Genomic DNA, 17,096 nt, shown 5'->3' on the forward strand with positions numbered 1-17,096 from the left:
CTCTACCATATTTAAAATTTCTAATCATTTTACATAAGTGGATGTCTTGACTGCATGTATGTCTGTGCATCATGTGTGTGCCTGGTGCCCAAGAAGAAGAGAGAGCATCAAGTCCCCTGGAACTGGAGTTTGTGTTTTGTGGCACCATGTGGGTGCTGGGAATTGAACTCGGGTCCTCTGGAAGAGCAGCCAGTGCTTTTTACCATTGAACCATCTCTCCAGCCCCTGTGGTGGCTTTGCAATTAGACCCCCAAATGCAAAGACAACAAAACAAAGCCAAACAAAAAAAGTAGACAAATTGAAATTTTATCACAGAAATTTGTGCATATCAAAGAAACAACTAAGGCCCGAAGAGATGGCTCAGCAGTCAAGAGCACTGGCTGCTCTTCCAGAGGACCTGGGTTCAGTTCCCAGCAACCCAGTGGTAGCTCAGAACCACTTATAACTCCTCCTGTCTCAGCCACCTAAGTCCTTAGAATTCACAGGTCTCTTAGGGTTATTATTGCTACCAGTTTGAGGTACAACCTTGGCCACCTCTGAAACACAGCTTCTGTGTGCTGACTCTCAAGAAAATACTTCCCAGAAGATTTCACCTTAATAGTGCTGGACTTTTTTCTTTTCTTTTTAATTAAGTTTTATTTTATGTGCATTGGTGTTTTACCTGCCTATATGTCTGTGTGAGGTGTAGAGACCCACAGAGGTTTCCTAGTGAGAACTTACTCAGGGTCTGAGAATCTGAGCTTGATTTACCCAGCAGGGCTGCATAAGGAGGTAATTTGCCCATGGGCATGGTTACCAGGTGTTTGGAAGGGTCTGTACTTGACTGTGCAATATGCTTTGATCTAGCAAGGGGGAGGTCTTTTGCCCTACCCCTTAGCATTTTTATTAAAAGCCTTTTTGAAGAGACAGAAGGGGCCGGTGGATTTTGATTCGGGTCCTCCCGAAGCTATCCTGTGTTTCTGTCTTTCTCCTCTCCACTGTCTATCTAAAAATTTCTTATTCCTCTCTCCTCCTCATAGGAACCCTTTAAAAGGTGGGAGCTGGCCTCCCACACTGAGGTTGTTTGATCTTGGAGTTATGGACAGCTGTTAGTTGTCATGTGGATGCTGGTAGTTGAACCTGAGTCCTCTGGACAAGCGAGCAGTCAGTACTCTTAACCAATGAGTTATCTGTCAAGTCCCCTGCGGGTCCCTTCTTAATCACTGCTAATTTCTCAGCTCCAGTTGACCAGCATCCAGTATCCTGGCAAAGCAAAGGTTTCACTTTTAGTAGTTCTGGTATCTTGTTAGTCATAGCTGATTCTTTGGCCCCAGCTAAGTAGAACCACAGAATCTTAATTTCAAATAACAAATGGCCCCTGATAGTCTTTAAACTTTTGAAACTTCACAAGTCAGGCTTCCATCTTCTGCACTGCCCTCAACATTGTTATCTTCCAAGTTCCTACAAAACAGCTCACCAAGCATTAAACATTCAATAGCTTTTTTTTTTTTTTCTCACCAAGTTCCAAAGTTCTTCCATAATCTTTCCTGAAACAACATGGTCAGGTCTATCACAATAATATTCCACTTCTGGTACGGGGTTTCTATTGCTGCAATTTAACACCATGACCCAAAGCAAGATGGGGAAGAAAGGGTTTATTTTGCTTACAATTCTATACTGTAGTCCATCCTTGAAGGAAGTCACATCAGGAACTCAAACAGAGAAGGAACCTGGAGGGGCAGGAGCTGATGCAGAGGCCATGGAAGAGTGCCAGTTACTGGCTTGTTCTTCATAGCTTGCTCATTCTGCTTTCTTACAGAACCCAGGACTACCAGCGCAGGGATGGCAGCAGAGACCTCTTCTCACCAATCACTAATTAAGAAAATGCCCTACAGCTGAATCTTATGGAGGCATCTTCTCAATCGAGGTTTCCATCTTTCAGATAACTCTATAGTGTGTCACGCCGACATAAAAGTAGACAGTACAAGTAGGAAAGGAAACTATGATACCACGGTTGTGGGGTTTTTTTGGTGTGTATCTGTTTTTGCTGTTGTCAATGGGGTTGCTTTCTTGATCTCATTCTTAGCAAGTCCATTATTTGGTATCAAAAAATAGCTATTGATTTTTAAAATTTTATTCATTTATTTTTGAGACAAGATTGGTCTCTCTATGTATGTACTTCAGTAGCTTATGCTGGCCTGAATTCACTATGTAACTTAGGCTGGCTTTGAACTCATGGCAATGCCCTTGTTTAACCACAGGAATGCTGGGATCACAAGTGTGTGCTTAACCACAGGAATGCTGGGATCACAAGTGTGTGCTTTTTTTCTGTCTTTTCTTTTTTATATTTGTGTGTGTGAGAGGGCATGGTCCATGGTCCATTGGGGTTGGGGGCATATGAAGGTCAGATAACAACTTGCTGGAGTTGGTTTGACCCTTTTACCATAGGGGTTCCTGGGATAGAACTGGAATGTAGGTGGTCAGGCTTGGGCAGCGAGCACCTTCACCCACTGAGGCATCTTGTCCACCAACCTTGATTTTTGTCTATTGATTTTGTATCCTACCACTTCACAGGTTTGTTTATCTTTGACGTTCACAAACGAGATATTTCACTTGCTTCTTTTCTACTAGTGTGCCCTTTATTTCTTGCCTTTTTTAGATTCAGGGACTTAAACAATACTACTTGAAACTCCAGTGCTGGGATTCTGCTCAGCACTACCTGCTGTTTACTTGCCTTGCCCGCTGCTCCGTTTGAGGTTTCCCATAATATGCTGAATAGGACAGGTGAAAATAGACACCTTTATCTTGTTCTTTACATTAGGGAAAAATTGCATACCTTCTTACAAGGCCTAACAAATATCATCTCCTTTAAAATAAGCATTCGGCCATAAACTACCAAATGCATAACCAGCAAATGTCCTCATTTTGAAGTTGTTTGGATATATTCATCTTTCGAGGATACCGTTTTATCTATCATCCCGTCGATCACAGTACTTAATAGTTCCTTTATTCAGTAAGATATCTGATGATTGATTCTCTTTAGCATTGAGTGGACCGTATTTGGTAAAGTAGATGCTTATCAAAATTCTAAATAAAAAAAAAAACACTCCTAATTACATTTAGGATGATGAGGGCACAGAGATTGAGATTCACGAAATTTTATGTCGACTCAGCATATCTAGAAAACAGAAGGGACACAAGAAGACCGGAACCGAGGGGCATAGGGATTGGGGCCAAGCGGACTTGGACCCGGCGGTTGCAGGGATACCGCCCTTCAGTGTCTTCTTTGGGGTCTCGCTCTCGGAACAGCGCCGGTGGCTCGCACCTGCCCGCACGGCCCTATGCCTCCTCTCCACGCTCGGTAGCCCCACGCACCCACGGAACTTCACTGGCGCCTAGAAGCCCACGGGCTCCTGCTCGCCTCGGCTCGGCTCGACTCGCTCAGCCCCGCCCCGCCCCGCCCCGCCCCGGCCCCGGCCGAGGTCGAGAGAGGAGCCAGGTGAGTAGGCCGCCGCCTCACTTCCGCCCAGGTGAGTAGGCCGTCGCCGCACTTCCGCCCAGGTGAGGGCAGCCGCCCCACTTCCGCCAGGTGTGGAGGCGGCGCCCGCGCAGCCCTGGGGCTCTCAGCGCCGTCGCCTGACCAGGTAACGCTTGTGGCGCCCCGAGCGGGGGCCTCGCGGGAGCCGTGTCCCCGAGCCCCCGGAGGGTGCTCTGGGCAGCTCGCAGGCCCCGAGGCGGCCCGCGGCCCGGACTTCCAGGCCGCCGGGCCTGTGAGCTCAGCGCCCCGCGCGTGCTCGTGGATCTAGTGCCCGGGGCCTCTCGGAGCGGGGCGGAGCCTCCCCGCGGACGGTGGGAGGGAGGGAGGGAGCGAGCGGAGGGCCGAGCTGACCTCGGGTGGTCCTCGCCCCCCCCCCCCCCCCGGGCTTCTCTCTGAGTAGCTGGGGTGGCGGCTCTCAGCCTTTGGGAAAGTTACTGCATTCCTGGCCGACATCAAGTTCTGGGAACCATTTCCAGATCATTCCCACCTTTCGATTGCTCCTGCCCTCCCCCGAAAGGCGAATCTTGCCCTGGCGTGTTCACTTGCACTTGGTCTCCCGTGGGCTCTTATCACTTTGGGGATTGGGATTCCTGGTTGACTGGTTTGCCTTTGCTGTTCAGAGGCCACACCTTGTTGGGCCTGGTTGCTCTAGCTCGCCGCATCTCACCTGCTTCTGACCTGTGGCCTCACCATCAGTAGGGGCCCAACCAGTGTGTCTTGGATGAAGCAGCCTACTGAGACCTAGAACAATCTCCGGTCCTTTATAAAGATGATTCAAAATTTAAGATATTTTGAAAGTTTATACAGACGTGGAGGATTTTTTTTTAACTGCTAGAATTTGTAAACTGACCGCAAAGCGATTGCACCTATATTAGTTTAGGTGCCATTACTGGTGGCATATAATGGACTTGTAATCGGAAGGATGATTTGATCTAAAGTGGAGTTGTCTGAAGTTGTCACTCATATTGAATCTAGTCTTAATAATCTGCAGTTCTGGATCGTTACTGTTCAGTGGAGAGGGGGTTGCATCTAGGACCACACACATACTGAGCAGGCGCTCCAACCCTGAGTTCCGTCTGCAGCCCTTGTGCTTGTATGAAGTTAACATAGATTCGTTGTAGGGAAAACGAGAGTTTTCAGAAAGGGGACAAAACAGAAATAGACATGAAAACAGGAGGGAGACTGGCTGTGAAGAAGGTGGGAAGAGGAGGAGGAGGAGAGGAGTAACGGGGTGGTTTGTGTGTGGAAATGACCAAAGTCCGTGCTATACATGTCTGAAATTGTTAGAGAATTAAAAGAGGAAGAACGGAGCTAGCAGCAACCAGAAACCCACTTCACTGTTGAGAAAAAGGCAATAAATAACACGACTCTTCCTCTGTGTAGTCCTCACTGACCTGGAACAACTCTCTGTAGACCAGGCTGGCCTCGAACTCATAGAAACCCCCCTGCCTCTGCCTCCTGAGTGTTGGGATAAAAGGTGTGCACCACCACGCCTGGGCTCATTTTGTATTTTTAAAGATAGGAATATCTGCGTTTTCTTGTAATGAATTCGCTTTTAAAACTTTGGATTTTTGAAACAGTAGCCCAGCATTTCCCACTCCTTACAGTAGGGTTTAATAATTATTTTTATGTCAAACAGCCAAGTAGTCTGAGCTTGCTTGCTTTGTTAAAGTTTAACAAAAATGCATTCATTAGCTGGGAAAGCCACAAAAGGGGTTAGTTTGCTGAAGCCTTTGCTCATCTCCGTAGGAGAGTTAAGTTCTGGAGAAAACAGGGCTATTCTTGCTTAATATTTGAGATCACACAACTATTGCTACTTTGTTTTCTTCTTAATCTGGGATTTCCATATAGATTTGGACGTCCTTTAGAGCCCCCAGTGCAGATTCTGTTGCAAATGGAAGGGAATTAGTGCTTGCCAGTGCCTTGCTTTATTTGTATTTTTGGTACTGAGGGTGGAAACCCAGGGCCTTGCACATGATGAGCGCTTACCAACAGATAATATATTTTAGTGAGATGAATAGATAGAGCTGAGACCTAGTAGAGTCTAAAGATGAGCATTGGTCCCACTTAGGGCTTTTGGCAAGTGATTTGTGCTGGTTCCCCATTGGGAAATGATCTGCCTCATTGAGAATTGGAGAGGTTGAAAGGAAACAGTTCTAGAAAGTGTCTTGTGACAGTAAGCTATTTTTCTCACACTCTGGTCTCTGCATAGATACAGTCAGGAAGAACTCAAGCCTGTAAGCATTCCTACCTGGATAGTCAGAGACTGAGCTGAGAAGCACACGTCTGCTAAGAACATTGCAAAGATCTTTCTGAAAAGGCCTAGGTTAATAGGTCAGGAATTTGTTGTGAAGACAGAAAACTGCTGGAACAATTGAAATGGGGCTCTTTGGGCCTGAGATTTATCATAAATGTGAAATGCACACTAGATTCTGAAGACAGTGTAAAAAATATTTTTACATTACGTGCATATTCAAATGATGCTTTGTATATATTGGATTAAGTAGAATGCATATTAAAGTTAATTTTGTCTTTTATATGATACTATCAAAACTTTAAGATTTATTTTTATTATTATTATTTTATTTTTTAGTTTTGTTGAGACAGAATTTCTTTGTGTAGCCCTGGCTGTCCTGGAATTCACTCTGTTGACCAGACTGGCTGGCCTCTGCCTCCTCTGGGATTAAAGGTGTGTGCCACCATTGCCTGGCTATTTTTATTAATTTTAAAATTACATGTATGTATGGTTATGTGCAAGCAAATGCAAGTGCCTGTGGAGGGAGGCCAGGTTAGTGCCCTGACATGGGTGCTAGGGACTGAATTTGGATCCTCTGTTAAGAACAGTGTACACACTTAACTTTCAGCCATCTCTCTAGCCCTTGCCAGGAATTTTAAAATTACATTTGTGGCTTACATTCTATGGAAGGACACTAGATAAGGATTGCATATGTATTTACCCTTCAGGGGGAATGATGTATTGAGGCATTAACACTCCAATATAAATTGACTTGTGTGTGAGACAGTGGCCTCAAACTCACTCTCCTCTTGCCTTTGGAATGCTGGGATTACAGACCTGTACCATCATGCTGGCTTTAAAGGCTTTAAACTGACTTGGTGGTGTCAGGTGTTCAGAGGGACAATCAAAGAAATAGCATCACTCCAGAATGTAATTCAGGCTCTGAGGCAGCTAGGAGGAACAGTCTCCATGAATTGAACCTCAAACAGTCATGCAGAAGTGTATTCATTGATTGTTATGCAAAAGTTGTTTTTGGGGTAAAACAAGTTCCGCATACCAAAGCCCCTGATCTAATCTATGTTTATTGTGCACTGTTTACAGTACCCAATAATGCAAGAGGTTCCAGGTATGCCAGGATTGTCTGGTGACCAAAGTTAGGCAAAGAGTGTAATGCTTCTTCAGAAAAACAGCTCTATAAATCACAGAAAACAATCACTGTTTTCTACAATGATTTCTCTAAGGTCTAAGTACCTCCAACAAACAACTAATACATTCTAATGTTGGCCCTAGAAACAATGATGCTACTAATTTTTCTTCTACATGTTAGTTTATGCCTTTAATCCCAGCACTTGGGAGGCAGAGGCAGAGGCAGGAGGATCTCTGTGAGTTCCAGGATAGTCTGATATATATAGAAGTTCTGGACCAACCAGAGCTACAAAGTGAGACCCTTTCTCAAAAACAAAAAACAAAACAAAACAAACAAACAAAAAACCCACCCAAAACAACAACAATAAAAACCCCAAAGCAAAAACAAAACAAAATTTCAATATATAGGCCTTTACTTGATCTTTTGTTTTGTATTAATTGTACTGATGAAAAGTTTTATTGTTCAATCTTCTCGGTATTTTTTACATAGCAAAACCACAAATGACATATTGACTTCTTTCAAATTCCAAAATGTCATGTAATTTGATTGAAAAGAGGTGCTAGCAACAATAGCCATTGTTTGTTGAGTGTGTGCCATGTGCTAGGCCAAATACTGTAGTTTAGTCCTCTCAACATTTAGATATTTAAAAAGATTCTTTAATGGGCCAGGCTGTGGTGGCACACGCACACCTTTTATCCCAGCACTTTGGAGGCAGAGGTAGGTGGATCTCTCTGAGGTCAGCTACAGAGTGAGTTCCAGGACAGCCAGGACTACACAGAAAAACCCTGTCACCAAAAACAAACACACAAACAAACAAAAAACAAAAAAACAAAGAACAAAAAAACAAACAAAAAAATCTTATTCTGAATTCTTTTTATTCTCAAAAGGGAGATAAATGAATGCACTTGACCAATTCAGTTTGAAATTTCTTATTTTTATTTATTTACCAAGAAAGTCTTGAGCATTTGATTGCTCTCTCCCCCATGAAGTTAATTAATTCTCCTCGGTGGCATCTATGCTTCCTCCTTGTTTTTATAATAGCGTTGTAACCTGGTGTTTTAAGGATTTATGAAATAACGATAAGACATTAAGAACATTAGACAGTGTTATACTGAATGGCTTTCCATTGTACAGAATAGATGCTAAAATAGTGAATTTAGCGCCAGACAAATACATTCTCTCCGCCCGCCCCCTTTCTTTTCTAGAAAGAGATTGAGATAGGGTGTTCCTCTGTAGCCCAGGCTGACTGGAACTCACTATGTGATCTAGGTTAGCCTGAACCTATCAGCAGATCTTCCACATCAACCTACAAATATTTGAACCACAGTTTCGAGCTACATACCAAACAGTAGCAGATGAATGTTGGAAAAAGGAGAATGAGTATTGATGGATGGGTAAGGACATCCAAAACCTAGAATGGTCTTCCTTGTTTACTGGGTTGTTTTGAATTAGAAAAAAAATGGTATGACCATAGTTCCTGGAGACTTCTGAGCGCACCGCCTGCATGTGGGGGAAATAGAAACATTGAGGCAGGAGGTAATTGTTAGTGGAGTCTGAACATTCAGGTCCTTTTAGTGGAGGACTTCGATTGGTGTATCCATTAAGAACATGATCAGAGATTTAATAAGTGTGAAAATTGGTCAGATTTGTTGTTGTTGTTGCTTGTAGGGGAAAACTGTCACAAATAGAACCACACAAGTATAACAGAATAGTTTTACTTAATGTAAAATCAACCAAATTACAGAGAAAGTACTGACAGGAATTGATTCACCTAAGTGTTTCAATGATAAAATTGATATTTTGCCAACTGAACTATTCTGAAGAACTAACTTGATTTTTCTCATATCTTTCAACTTGGATTTCAGTAGTTCCTAAATATGTACTTTCAGATGAACTTAAAACATTTGCATGTGGCTTTAGCATCTAGCTTCATTCTGGAATTGCTTTTTCTTACAGTCAGGGATGTGGTATTTTGACAGTGGAGATACATTTTTTATATTCAGTTAGTTTAGGAAAGCTTTCACCAGGCATTTGTAGGAAACCTAACTTGTGTTGCAGCAAATTTTGGGGGATCCTGGTGGAGTTGCTACATGTTACCAGGGAATTAGTATACTCTCTTCTTGGAGTTCTTAGTACTGTTATTAAAAGAATTTAAGAATGAACTCAAAAGGAAGCTTGAGGACAATTTTATTAGAGTTTAAAAAAAAAAAAAAAACTCCAAGGAGGACCAACTGTAAATCTAGGCAGCTGCCCAGAGGAGGCAGATAGAGCAAGAGGAAGAGAAAAATTCATGCTATTTGAGTGAGTCATGGAGGTGAGCCACACAGCCTCAGGGAGCAGGGCTCCAGAGAAAGAGCAAGAAGCCCAGAATAACAGAAAAGGCATTCTTAGGCTCTGGCCAACATCCAAAGGGAAAAGAAGGGAGGAATCAGGAAGAATTATGCCTTTCTGAGTCAGGACTTGGGAGGGCAGACCTAACAGAGCTTCCTGGCTTTCCAGGGTAATTATTTCTCCTGTCTCTTTAACATGGCTTAAGTAGGATCAAGCCTTCTTGAGGCTGGTCCCTTAGCCAGGTGATTGACCTGCCCAACTGGAATGTTAAGATTCCGACCAGGCCAGAGATTCCATTCTCCTGACCAGAGGGAAATAGCTTTCCCTTAATAGGCTGTAACACTTGAGTTTGTATTGCAGCTGATACAGTTATTTAGAGTCCTGGTGGCAGCCACCACCACTCTTTGGTTTGGATTTTGTTTGTTATTTAATGAACACCTAGTAAAGGTTGATCTTTGAGGACAAAGGAAGATGAACAACTCTTGAACTTTGACTCTGAAGGAGGCATAGTTAAAGCTGTTTATGGACTTCAGTTTTTAAATAACTTCATCATGACTTTACACATAATATTAAGCTCACAGATTTTTTTCAAGCTTCCTGGTTCAGTAAGCTCTAGAGTTATGAACCACCCAGTTGTAATGATCCAGTTCACATGTGCACTTAATGAGTGTGCTTTCCCAGTAAGGTAGCCAGTGACCTTATTTTCCAAATTTTTCAAATAGATGATCAGATGTTTGTTAGGAGGAAGTTGAATTCTCATGAGCTACTGAAAGTCTGTAAAGTGTGTTTCTTTGGGTCCTTAATTTGTCTTGGATTTTTTTTTCCTCCTTGAGATAGGGTCTTACTGTGTAGCCCAGTCTGGCCTTGAACACCCAGAGATCAGCCTGCCTCTGCCTCAGGAGAGTGCTGGGATTGAAGATGTTCACCATCACATCTGGCTGTTTGGATTCATGATCTGAGGAGTTAACAGAATTTTTTTTTCAGTAAATTTCCTTCAACCAGAAATGTAAATTAAGTTAAATTTCATTTTCTGAGTCATCTTTCCCCCCCAACTATTTCATCAGTTGGAATTGGCATAGGACATGGATTTTTAAAAAGCCACAATATTGTAATTTTCCTTAGTCAAACCTACAGTTGATATGAAAAATTCGTGGCCTAATCTCTCGTGTTAAGTGAGGGACTAGCAACTGCTGAGCATAATAGACTTCTTGTTTTCTGTGTATGTGTTTTGTGTGTGTGGTTTTTTTGTTTTTTTTTTGTGTGTGTGTGTGTGTGTGTGACATGTATATGACTGTGTGGTGTATGCATGTGTGTATGCCTGCTCACAAGTATGTGGATCTATGGCATGCATGTGGAGGCCTGAAATTGACAATGGGTCTCTTCCTTGGTTGCTCTCCACTTTATTTAATGAGGCACTGTCTCTCTCTGAGCCTGGAGCTCACCAATTAGGCTAATCTAGCCTGCTAGTTTGTCTGCAGAAATCCCTGTTTCTGCCTTCCTAGTTCTGGGATTGCAGGTGGCTTCCGTATCTGGGGCTTTGAAGTGTGAGCTGGGAATCCAAATTCTGCTGCTCACACTTAAGTGCTCTACCCATTGAGCCATCTCCGGTCCTGTTGGGATTCTTTCGTACTGTGTCCTAATGTTTTAATTTCTAACTGTGCCAGTGTAGGTAGCCTATCTGTGACAAATTGTATTCAGCTTAAACATATTCAAACTGTGGGCCCAGTGCTCTAGTTTCATTTCTGTTGCTGTGAGAAAATATCTTGACAGAAAGCAACTTAGTGGAAAGGAGGAATATTCAGCTTGTAATTCCAGGCACACACTCCATACAAACTATCACATATTCACAATAGAGAGCAGAGAGAAAAAAATGCAGGAATCTTTACTTCCTTGCTTATGCCCAGCTAGCTTTCTTCACTCTTCTATAGTTCCCCCCCCCCATGGTGCTACCCACAGTGGGCTGGGTTTTCCCACATCAATTAAAACAATCTCTCACAGACATGCCCACAGTCCAAACCAATGTAGATAATCCCTCATTGAGACTCTCTTCCCAGGTGATTCTGAATTGTGTCAAGTTGACAGTTGAGCTAATATCATACATATGCTTTTGTTTTTGTTTTTTTTTCTTTTGGAGTTGCAGGGATTGAAGCTAGTGCCTTGGTAATATTAAGTTAAGTTGTGCATTGAGCTATTTCACGAGGCCCAACCTGTTAGTTTCTTACTAAGTAGGTCAGATATGTTTGACTGTACTCTGCTGTAAAGTCATTGTTTGTGGTTTTTCTGCATTTGCCATGTACTTTTTGAGTTTTAGTCCCCTTCCCCAGATATTGCCTGAAACATGGAATTGTCCCCTTTTTTTGGTTTTTCGAGACAGGGTTTCTCTGTGTAGTTTTGGTTCCTGTCCTGGATCTCACTCTGTAGACCAGGCTGGCCTCGAACTCATAGAGATCCGCCTGGCTCTGCCTCCTGAGTGCTGGGATTAAAGGCCTGCGCCACCATTGCCCAGCTGGCCAGCTGCTTTTTACCTAATCCATACTGAGGTGATCTCTGTTCCCATAGTTTCCAAGATGCCTCCAATTGTATCCACTTTGAGGAAGATAATAGTACAATTAAATTTTTTTGAAGATTTATTTATAGTTATGTGTGTGCATGTTTCTCTGTGGGTGTGTGTGTGAATGAGTGCAGTTGCCTGCAGTGACCAGAAGAGGCTATTGGATCCTCCTTGAGCTGGAGTTGCAGGTGTTTGTGAGTAGCCTGATGTTAGCAGCCATTCTGGGAATCAAACTCGGTGCTCTGCAAGAGTAGTAAGCACTCTTAACTGTTGTGTGATATTTTGATTGTGTCCTGACAAATAAAGCTTGCTTGGAGTCAGAGGGTGGAGCTAGCCACTAGCTAACCATAGAGGTTTGGAGTACTGTAGAGAAAAGAGACAGGAAGTGGTAAGAGGGGGCTTACAGAGGACCTCAGCCCTTTTGGTTGGAGGAACCTGAGAGGTAGGAAGCTACTGTGGTTGCTCCCCTGCTTGTCTGATCTTCCAGGTTTTTACCCTGATATCTGACTCAGATTTTTTATTGATAGAATTAATTAGATTAGTGCTTTATTTAACTGCTGCACCATCTTTCCAGTTCTGATAATAAACTTTAATTGTTAATTTTTATTCTTTTTAAAGTCTTCGTTATGCATTTAAAAGAGTATATATACTATAAATACTGTAAATAATAAGGTAGTATTTTTATTTTTTTAGAATTTATTTTGTGTGTGTGGTGTACCTGCATGCATGTAGGTGCACATGTATGCAAGTGCTACACATGTGTAGAGGTCAGAGGTTGACACCAGGTGTCTCTTTATTGCTTTCCACTTTGTTTACTGAGGCCAGGTCTTTCACCATACCTGGAGCTGGCTGATTTGGCTGATTTGGTTCTCAGGCTTTGTCTCCCATGTCCTGGGATTGCAAGTGAACTTCCACAGCTGCCCTGCATTTGTGTTGCTGCTATGGATCAGATCGCGGACCTCACATTTTACAGCATCACTTTATCCACTGAACTCTCTTCTCAGCCTCGTAGTATATTTTTATACTTTATTAAAAAGTAGACAAAGAACGTTAAATCTATGTCCAACATTTTTTATTTATTAACAGTATGGCTTGAAACTCAGGGCTTCCTGTATCAAGGCAAGTACTCTACTCCAGCCCGACATAATTTTAATGATGGAAATATATGCTCAGAAAGTTTGAACACCATTGAAGTATATTTATTTATTTTTGTATCTATTTGCACACATGTATGCATGCATGTATATATGTACTTTGAGACAGGATTGTAGCTCAGGCTAGCCTGGAACTCGCTGTGTACTCTAGGTCACCTTCAAACCCATGGCTATCCTCTTGTCTCAGTCCTCCAAGTGATTCAATTAAAGATATGCACCACTGTAAGATGAATTGCTAAACGATCTTATTAGTAAAAAAAAAAAAAAAACAAGAACCTGGAGCCAGATATTGGGGTAAAAACTGAGAGATCAGAAAAGCAGAAAGAAGCCTGCCTGCCACATTCTTACCACTAGGGAATCCGCAGATAAAGAGAGAGCTACTTCCTGTATACTCACCTATATCCTTTTTGTGCCTGCCATATGTATAAATCAATCTCAAATTTGTAGTAATATACATAATTTATATACAATATACAAAAATCTAATCCATTGTAAAATATTTGACTAGTAGTTGCCTTTTAAAAGTATATTCAATAATCTACCTTTTTATCTTATAGCTATATTCTTTCTTCTTTTCAGAGTAGATTCAATAATCTAGATTTTATGCAAATCCTCTTTTTGCTTTTTCTTCTTCTTTTTTTTTCAAACAAGAACCTTAAATCTAATCTCCTTTGTTTAGCCTTTTTCCTGACCATCAACAGTAACAACTTGTAACCAACCATCCTAAACAATGACAATTATCCAAAAGCCATTGAAAAGCCAAAAACCACCCACCCCACCTCTTGAGAATGTGGACATGGTGTTCTTAAAATTACTTCCTGCTGTCTGGGGACAAAGGCATCTTTAGGGAATTCTGAAGAGAAAAAAAATTGGGTTAATTGTCAATTTAACAGGAGAAGTAACTATATCATTTGTTGTCCAGTCTCTGCAAAACGTAAAAGTGCAGGGCTTATCTCAGCTTCTTACTCGAGTAGTCTGAGAGGCTGGATCATCTCAGCTAGCCATCTCGAAATTGTCCTGAGCATTTTGTAGTCCAAAGTCAATCTTTGGGTGGTGTTTGTCAGCTTAGTGGTATTATCATCATCCTAATGAAATTGTTGTTGTGGGGCTCCATTATCTTTTTAGAGACTTCAAATTTGATATGGCTTTAATTTTCTTCTCTGTCCTTCTGGCCCTATACATTCAACCCATCTTGAACTCTGTTTCACTTGAGATGATGTTCCAATCCATAACAACTGAACATTTCCCTCCTTAAGAGGCCAATTTGGATGCCAAGATTCTGGTGCAACTATTGTGACATCTTCACCTGTGTCTACAAGACCCTCAATGGGTACGTCATTTATTCGTATTTTTCATTTTGTTCTTTGTTCATTTATAGAAGTTTGTCAAAAAATTCTCGCTTTATGGTTTCTCATGAATTTTCTGTTCTCTCTGCTATAGCTGTTCTATCACTCCAAGCAGTATGGTTTATTACAATAGGCATTTGGTTATTTAATTGCGTGAGAAGGAGTTTCTTCTACAATGGCAGGAAAGGCTGAACTTGATTTGCCATGGGGGCCTTCGAGAGGCCCCTCAGGGAGTTTCCCGATGGAAAAGGCAAAGGATTACCTTGTCTGTCCCTTGTTGATCTACATTTGTTAGTCCAGTGTTTACCACACTGTCTGCATAATCCAAAAGGGAGGGGTGTTCTGTTGCTCTTGTTGCTTGAAAAAAACGTTTGTAGGAATGCCCTGTTTACAGTTCATCTTTAGGTGGCCTTGTTTACCTCAATTAAAGCATCTGACATTACTTTTCTTCAAAGGTCTTGAAATCACCTCTCCTATCCATGTATCATCATGGTGATGAGATTCAGTATTAATTGTATCCCTGATCCAATCCTTCATGGGTGCTGATCTTGCCTTTAACAGCCTAGTTATTCTTTTGCATGCTGCATTAGCATTCTCAAAAGCCAAAGATTCAATTATTATCTGTCAAGCTTCTGAATTTGGTATTGTTCTATTTACTGCTGAAGATAGCCTTCATAAGAAATCTGTGAAGGTTTCTTTTGGGCCCTGTATAACTTTCGTAAATGACTCAATTTTCTTCCCTGCTTCTTCAGGTCTGTCCCATGCATTCATGGCTGCCATGCAGCATAGAATTAGGGTTTGGTTATCATATAAACATTGTCTTTGTATATCAGCGTAATCGCTTTCTCCAAGTAGTTGATCCTGGGAAATGTCCACACCTCTAGCCTTACATCTTTGTTCTATAGTTTTAGCCTCCTCTTTCCACCAGGTTCTCCACCGTAATTGTGGCCTACCCTCTAAGACTGCTGTAACCAAATCTTTCCAGTCCTGAGGCATAATTCTATTACAATTTGACCATGAGTTTAACATCTGCTTTACAAATGGAGAATACATACCAAATGATACTATAGCTTCTTTAAATCTCCTCAAATCTAACATTTCCACCGGAGTCCAATTAGCTTGTATACACCCTTGAGCATTTGGCAGTTCCTGTAAGGTTACTGGGTAGATTAATGTTTGTTGTCTGGAAACCTTAGGTTGTTTCTCTGTAATTGTATAATTCAGTGCTGAGATAGGTTCACCTTTAAATTCTTCTGTCTGGGTCTGAATTTCTCTATAAATCATTTCAACAGGTTTTTCTAATACTTTTATCTTGGCACTCAAATTGACCAATCTTTTTAATGCTAAAATAAAAATGATCAACCAAATAATATTCATAATTGGTGTTATGTACAACATTAATTATCCTCTCATTTAATTGTTTCATTTTCAGACTGCCTAATGTGTTATCAAACAGAGACCAAATTCCTTCCATTGTAAAAATGTTTCCCATTTTTCAATGTGGAGAAAAAAATTCTCTTTTAGCTAATTTCTCCCTTTAAGATATCTTTATTGATTTGCCTAGTCTGTTGACTGAGTAGAAGTCCAAGGGAGTTTCAAAGCAGCTACCTAGGGTGGTAGCAGTCCAAGATGAGAATCCAGACAGAGCCCACCACTCACTAGGAGAGAAAAAGCCAAAGAGACTCCGGCCTACATGGGGTGGAGACTCTGACCATGTGCATTTTGGGCCTGAGCCAGGGGCCTGTAATGCCATAAACAGCTTTTTAGTGAATTCTTGCCACAAATGTTGGACTGCCAGATATAAGGTGGATTGCTAAAAGGTCTTATTAATAAGAAACCCAGAACCAGATATTGGGGTTAAAACCTGAGAGATCAGAGGAATAAGAAAAGCCACACTAACCTCACCTTACAGACGCCTAAGTCTCCATAGAGAGCTACATTCTGTATACCCACGCCTATATGCCTTTCTGTTCTGCCATCTCATTTCTTCCTCTTCCTGCCCAGCTCTGTCACTTCCTGTTTGTCTGTACAGACCTCTAGACCTTTATTGTTAGTGCTGGGATTAAAGGTATGTACCACCACACTTGGCTCTGTTCCCAGTGTGGACTTAAATTCACAGAGATCCAGACCAATCTCTGCTTCCAGAGTGATATGATTAAAGGCACGTGCTATTATCGCCTGACCTCTATGGTTACTATAGTGGCTGGCTTCCTCTGATCCTCAGATAAACTTTATCTGGGTACACAGATAAAATATCACCACAGCTAAGTCCACAATGGCTGCTCAGTCCCAGATGCTCCTTTGTGCGTCCCAGGTCCCACTTGGGGAAACCTACTCAACTCTTAAGTTACTGTTATACCTTAGCCTTCACAATATTCCTATACCTGAAGCCTATTCTACTCAATATACCTAAGCCTACATTTCTCAAATTAAACTTCACAATACTTTTATAACTTACTTTAATAGAGAGAGACACACACACACACGAACATAAACAGAGACAGAGAGATAATTTGGCTGTAGCCTAACTTTAACTACTCTTCTCACTAGATAGCCTCTGTAGGCTCTCACTTCAGTGTGACTAGATACGTTGTGTTTTAACAAGGGCACACCCTAAACCTGTATGTGGTTAATTTGTGGGTTCTGTGCTGGCAGCACCAGGCTCACATGAATGCTTGCCAGCAATGCAAGTCTCAGGACCCATCAGCCCTACTGCAAAAAGCACTAAGCAAGGTCCAGTAACTTGGGGTTTGACAGGTGGTACTGGTGATTCTGATGGGAGAGCAAAGTTTGAGACTCACTGACCCTGTCTTA

At 41.8% G+C, this 17,096-nt stretch overlaps 1 protein-coding gene across 1 annotated transcript in view; it reads left to right on the forward strand.

Moving 5' to 3' along the window:
* The first annotated feature begins 3,519 nt into the window (after nucleotides 1-3,519).
* Patj (PATJ crumbs cell polarity complex component) overlaps nucleotides 3,520-17,096 on the forward strand; it is a 332,069-nt gene continuing 318,492 nt past the window's right edge. Inside the window, 1 exon segment of the mRNA XM_028870280.2 lies at nucleotides 3,520-3,623. The gene's annotated coding sequence lies outside the window, so the exon portion shown is untranslated.

The sequence above is a fragment of the Peromyscus leucopus genome, chromosome 2 (assembly GCF_004664715.2).
Source record: "Peromyscus leucopus breed LL Stock chromosome 2, UCI_PerLeu_2.1, whole genome shotgun sequence".
In the NCBI taxonomy this organism is placed as follows: Eukaryota; Metazoa; Chordata; class Mammalia; order Rodentia; family Cricetidae; genus Peromyscus; species Peromyscus leucopus.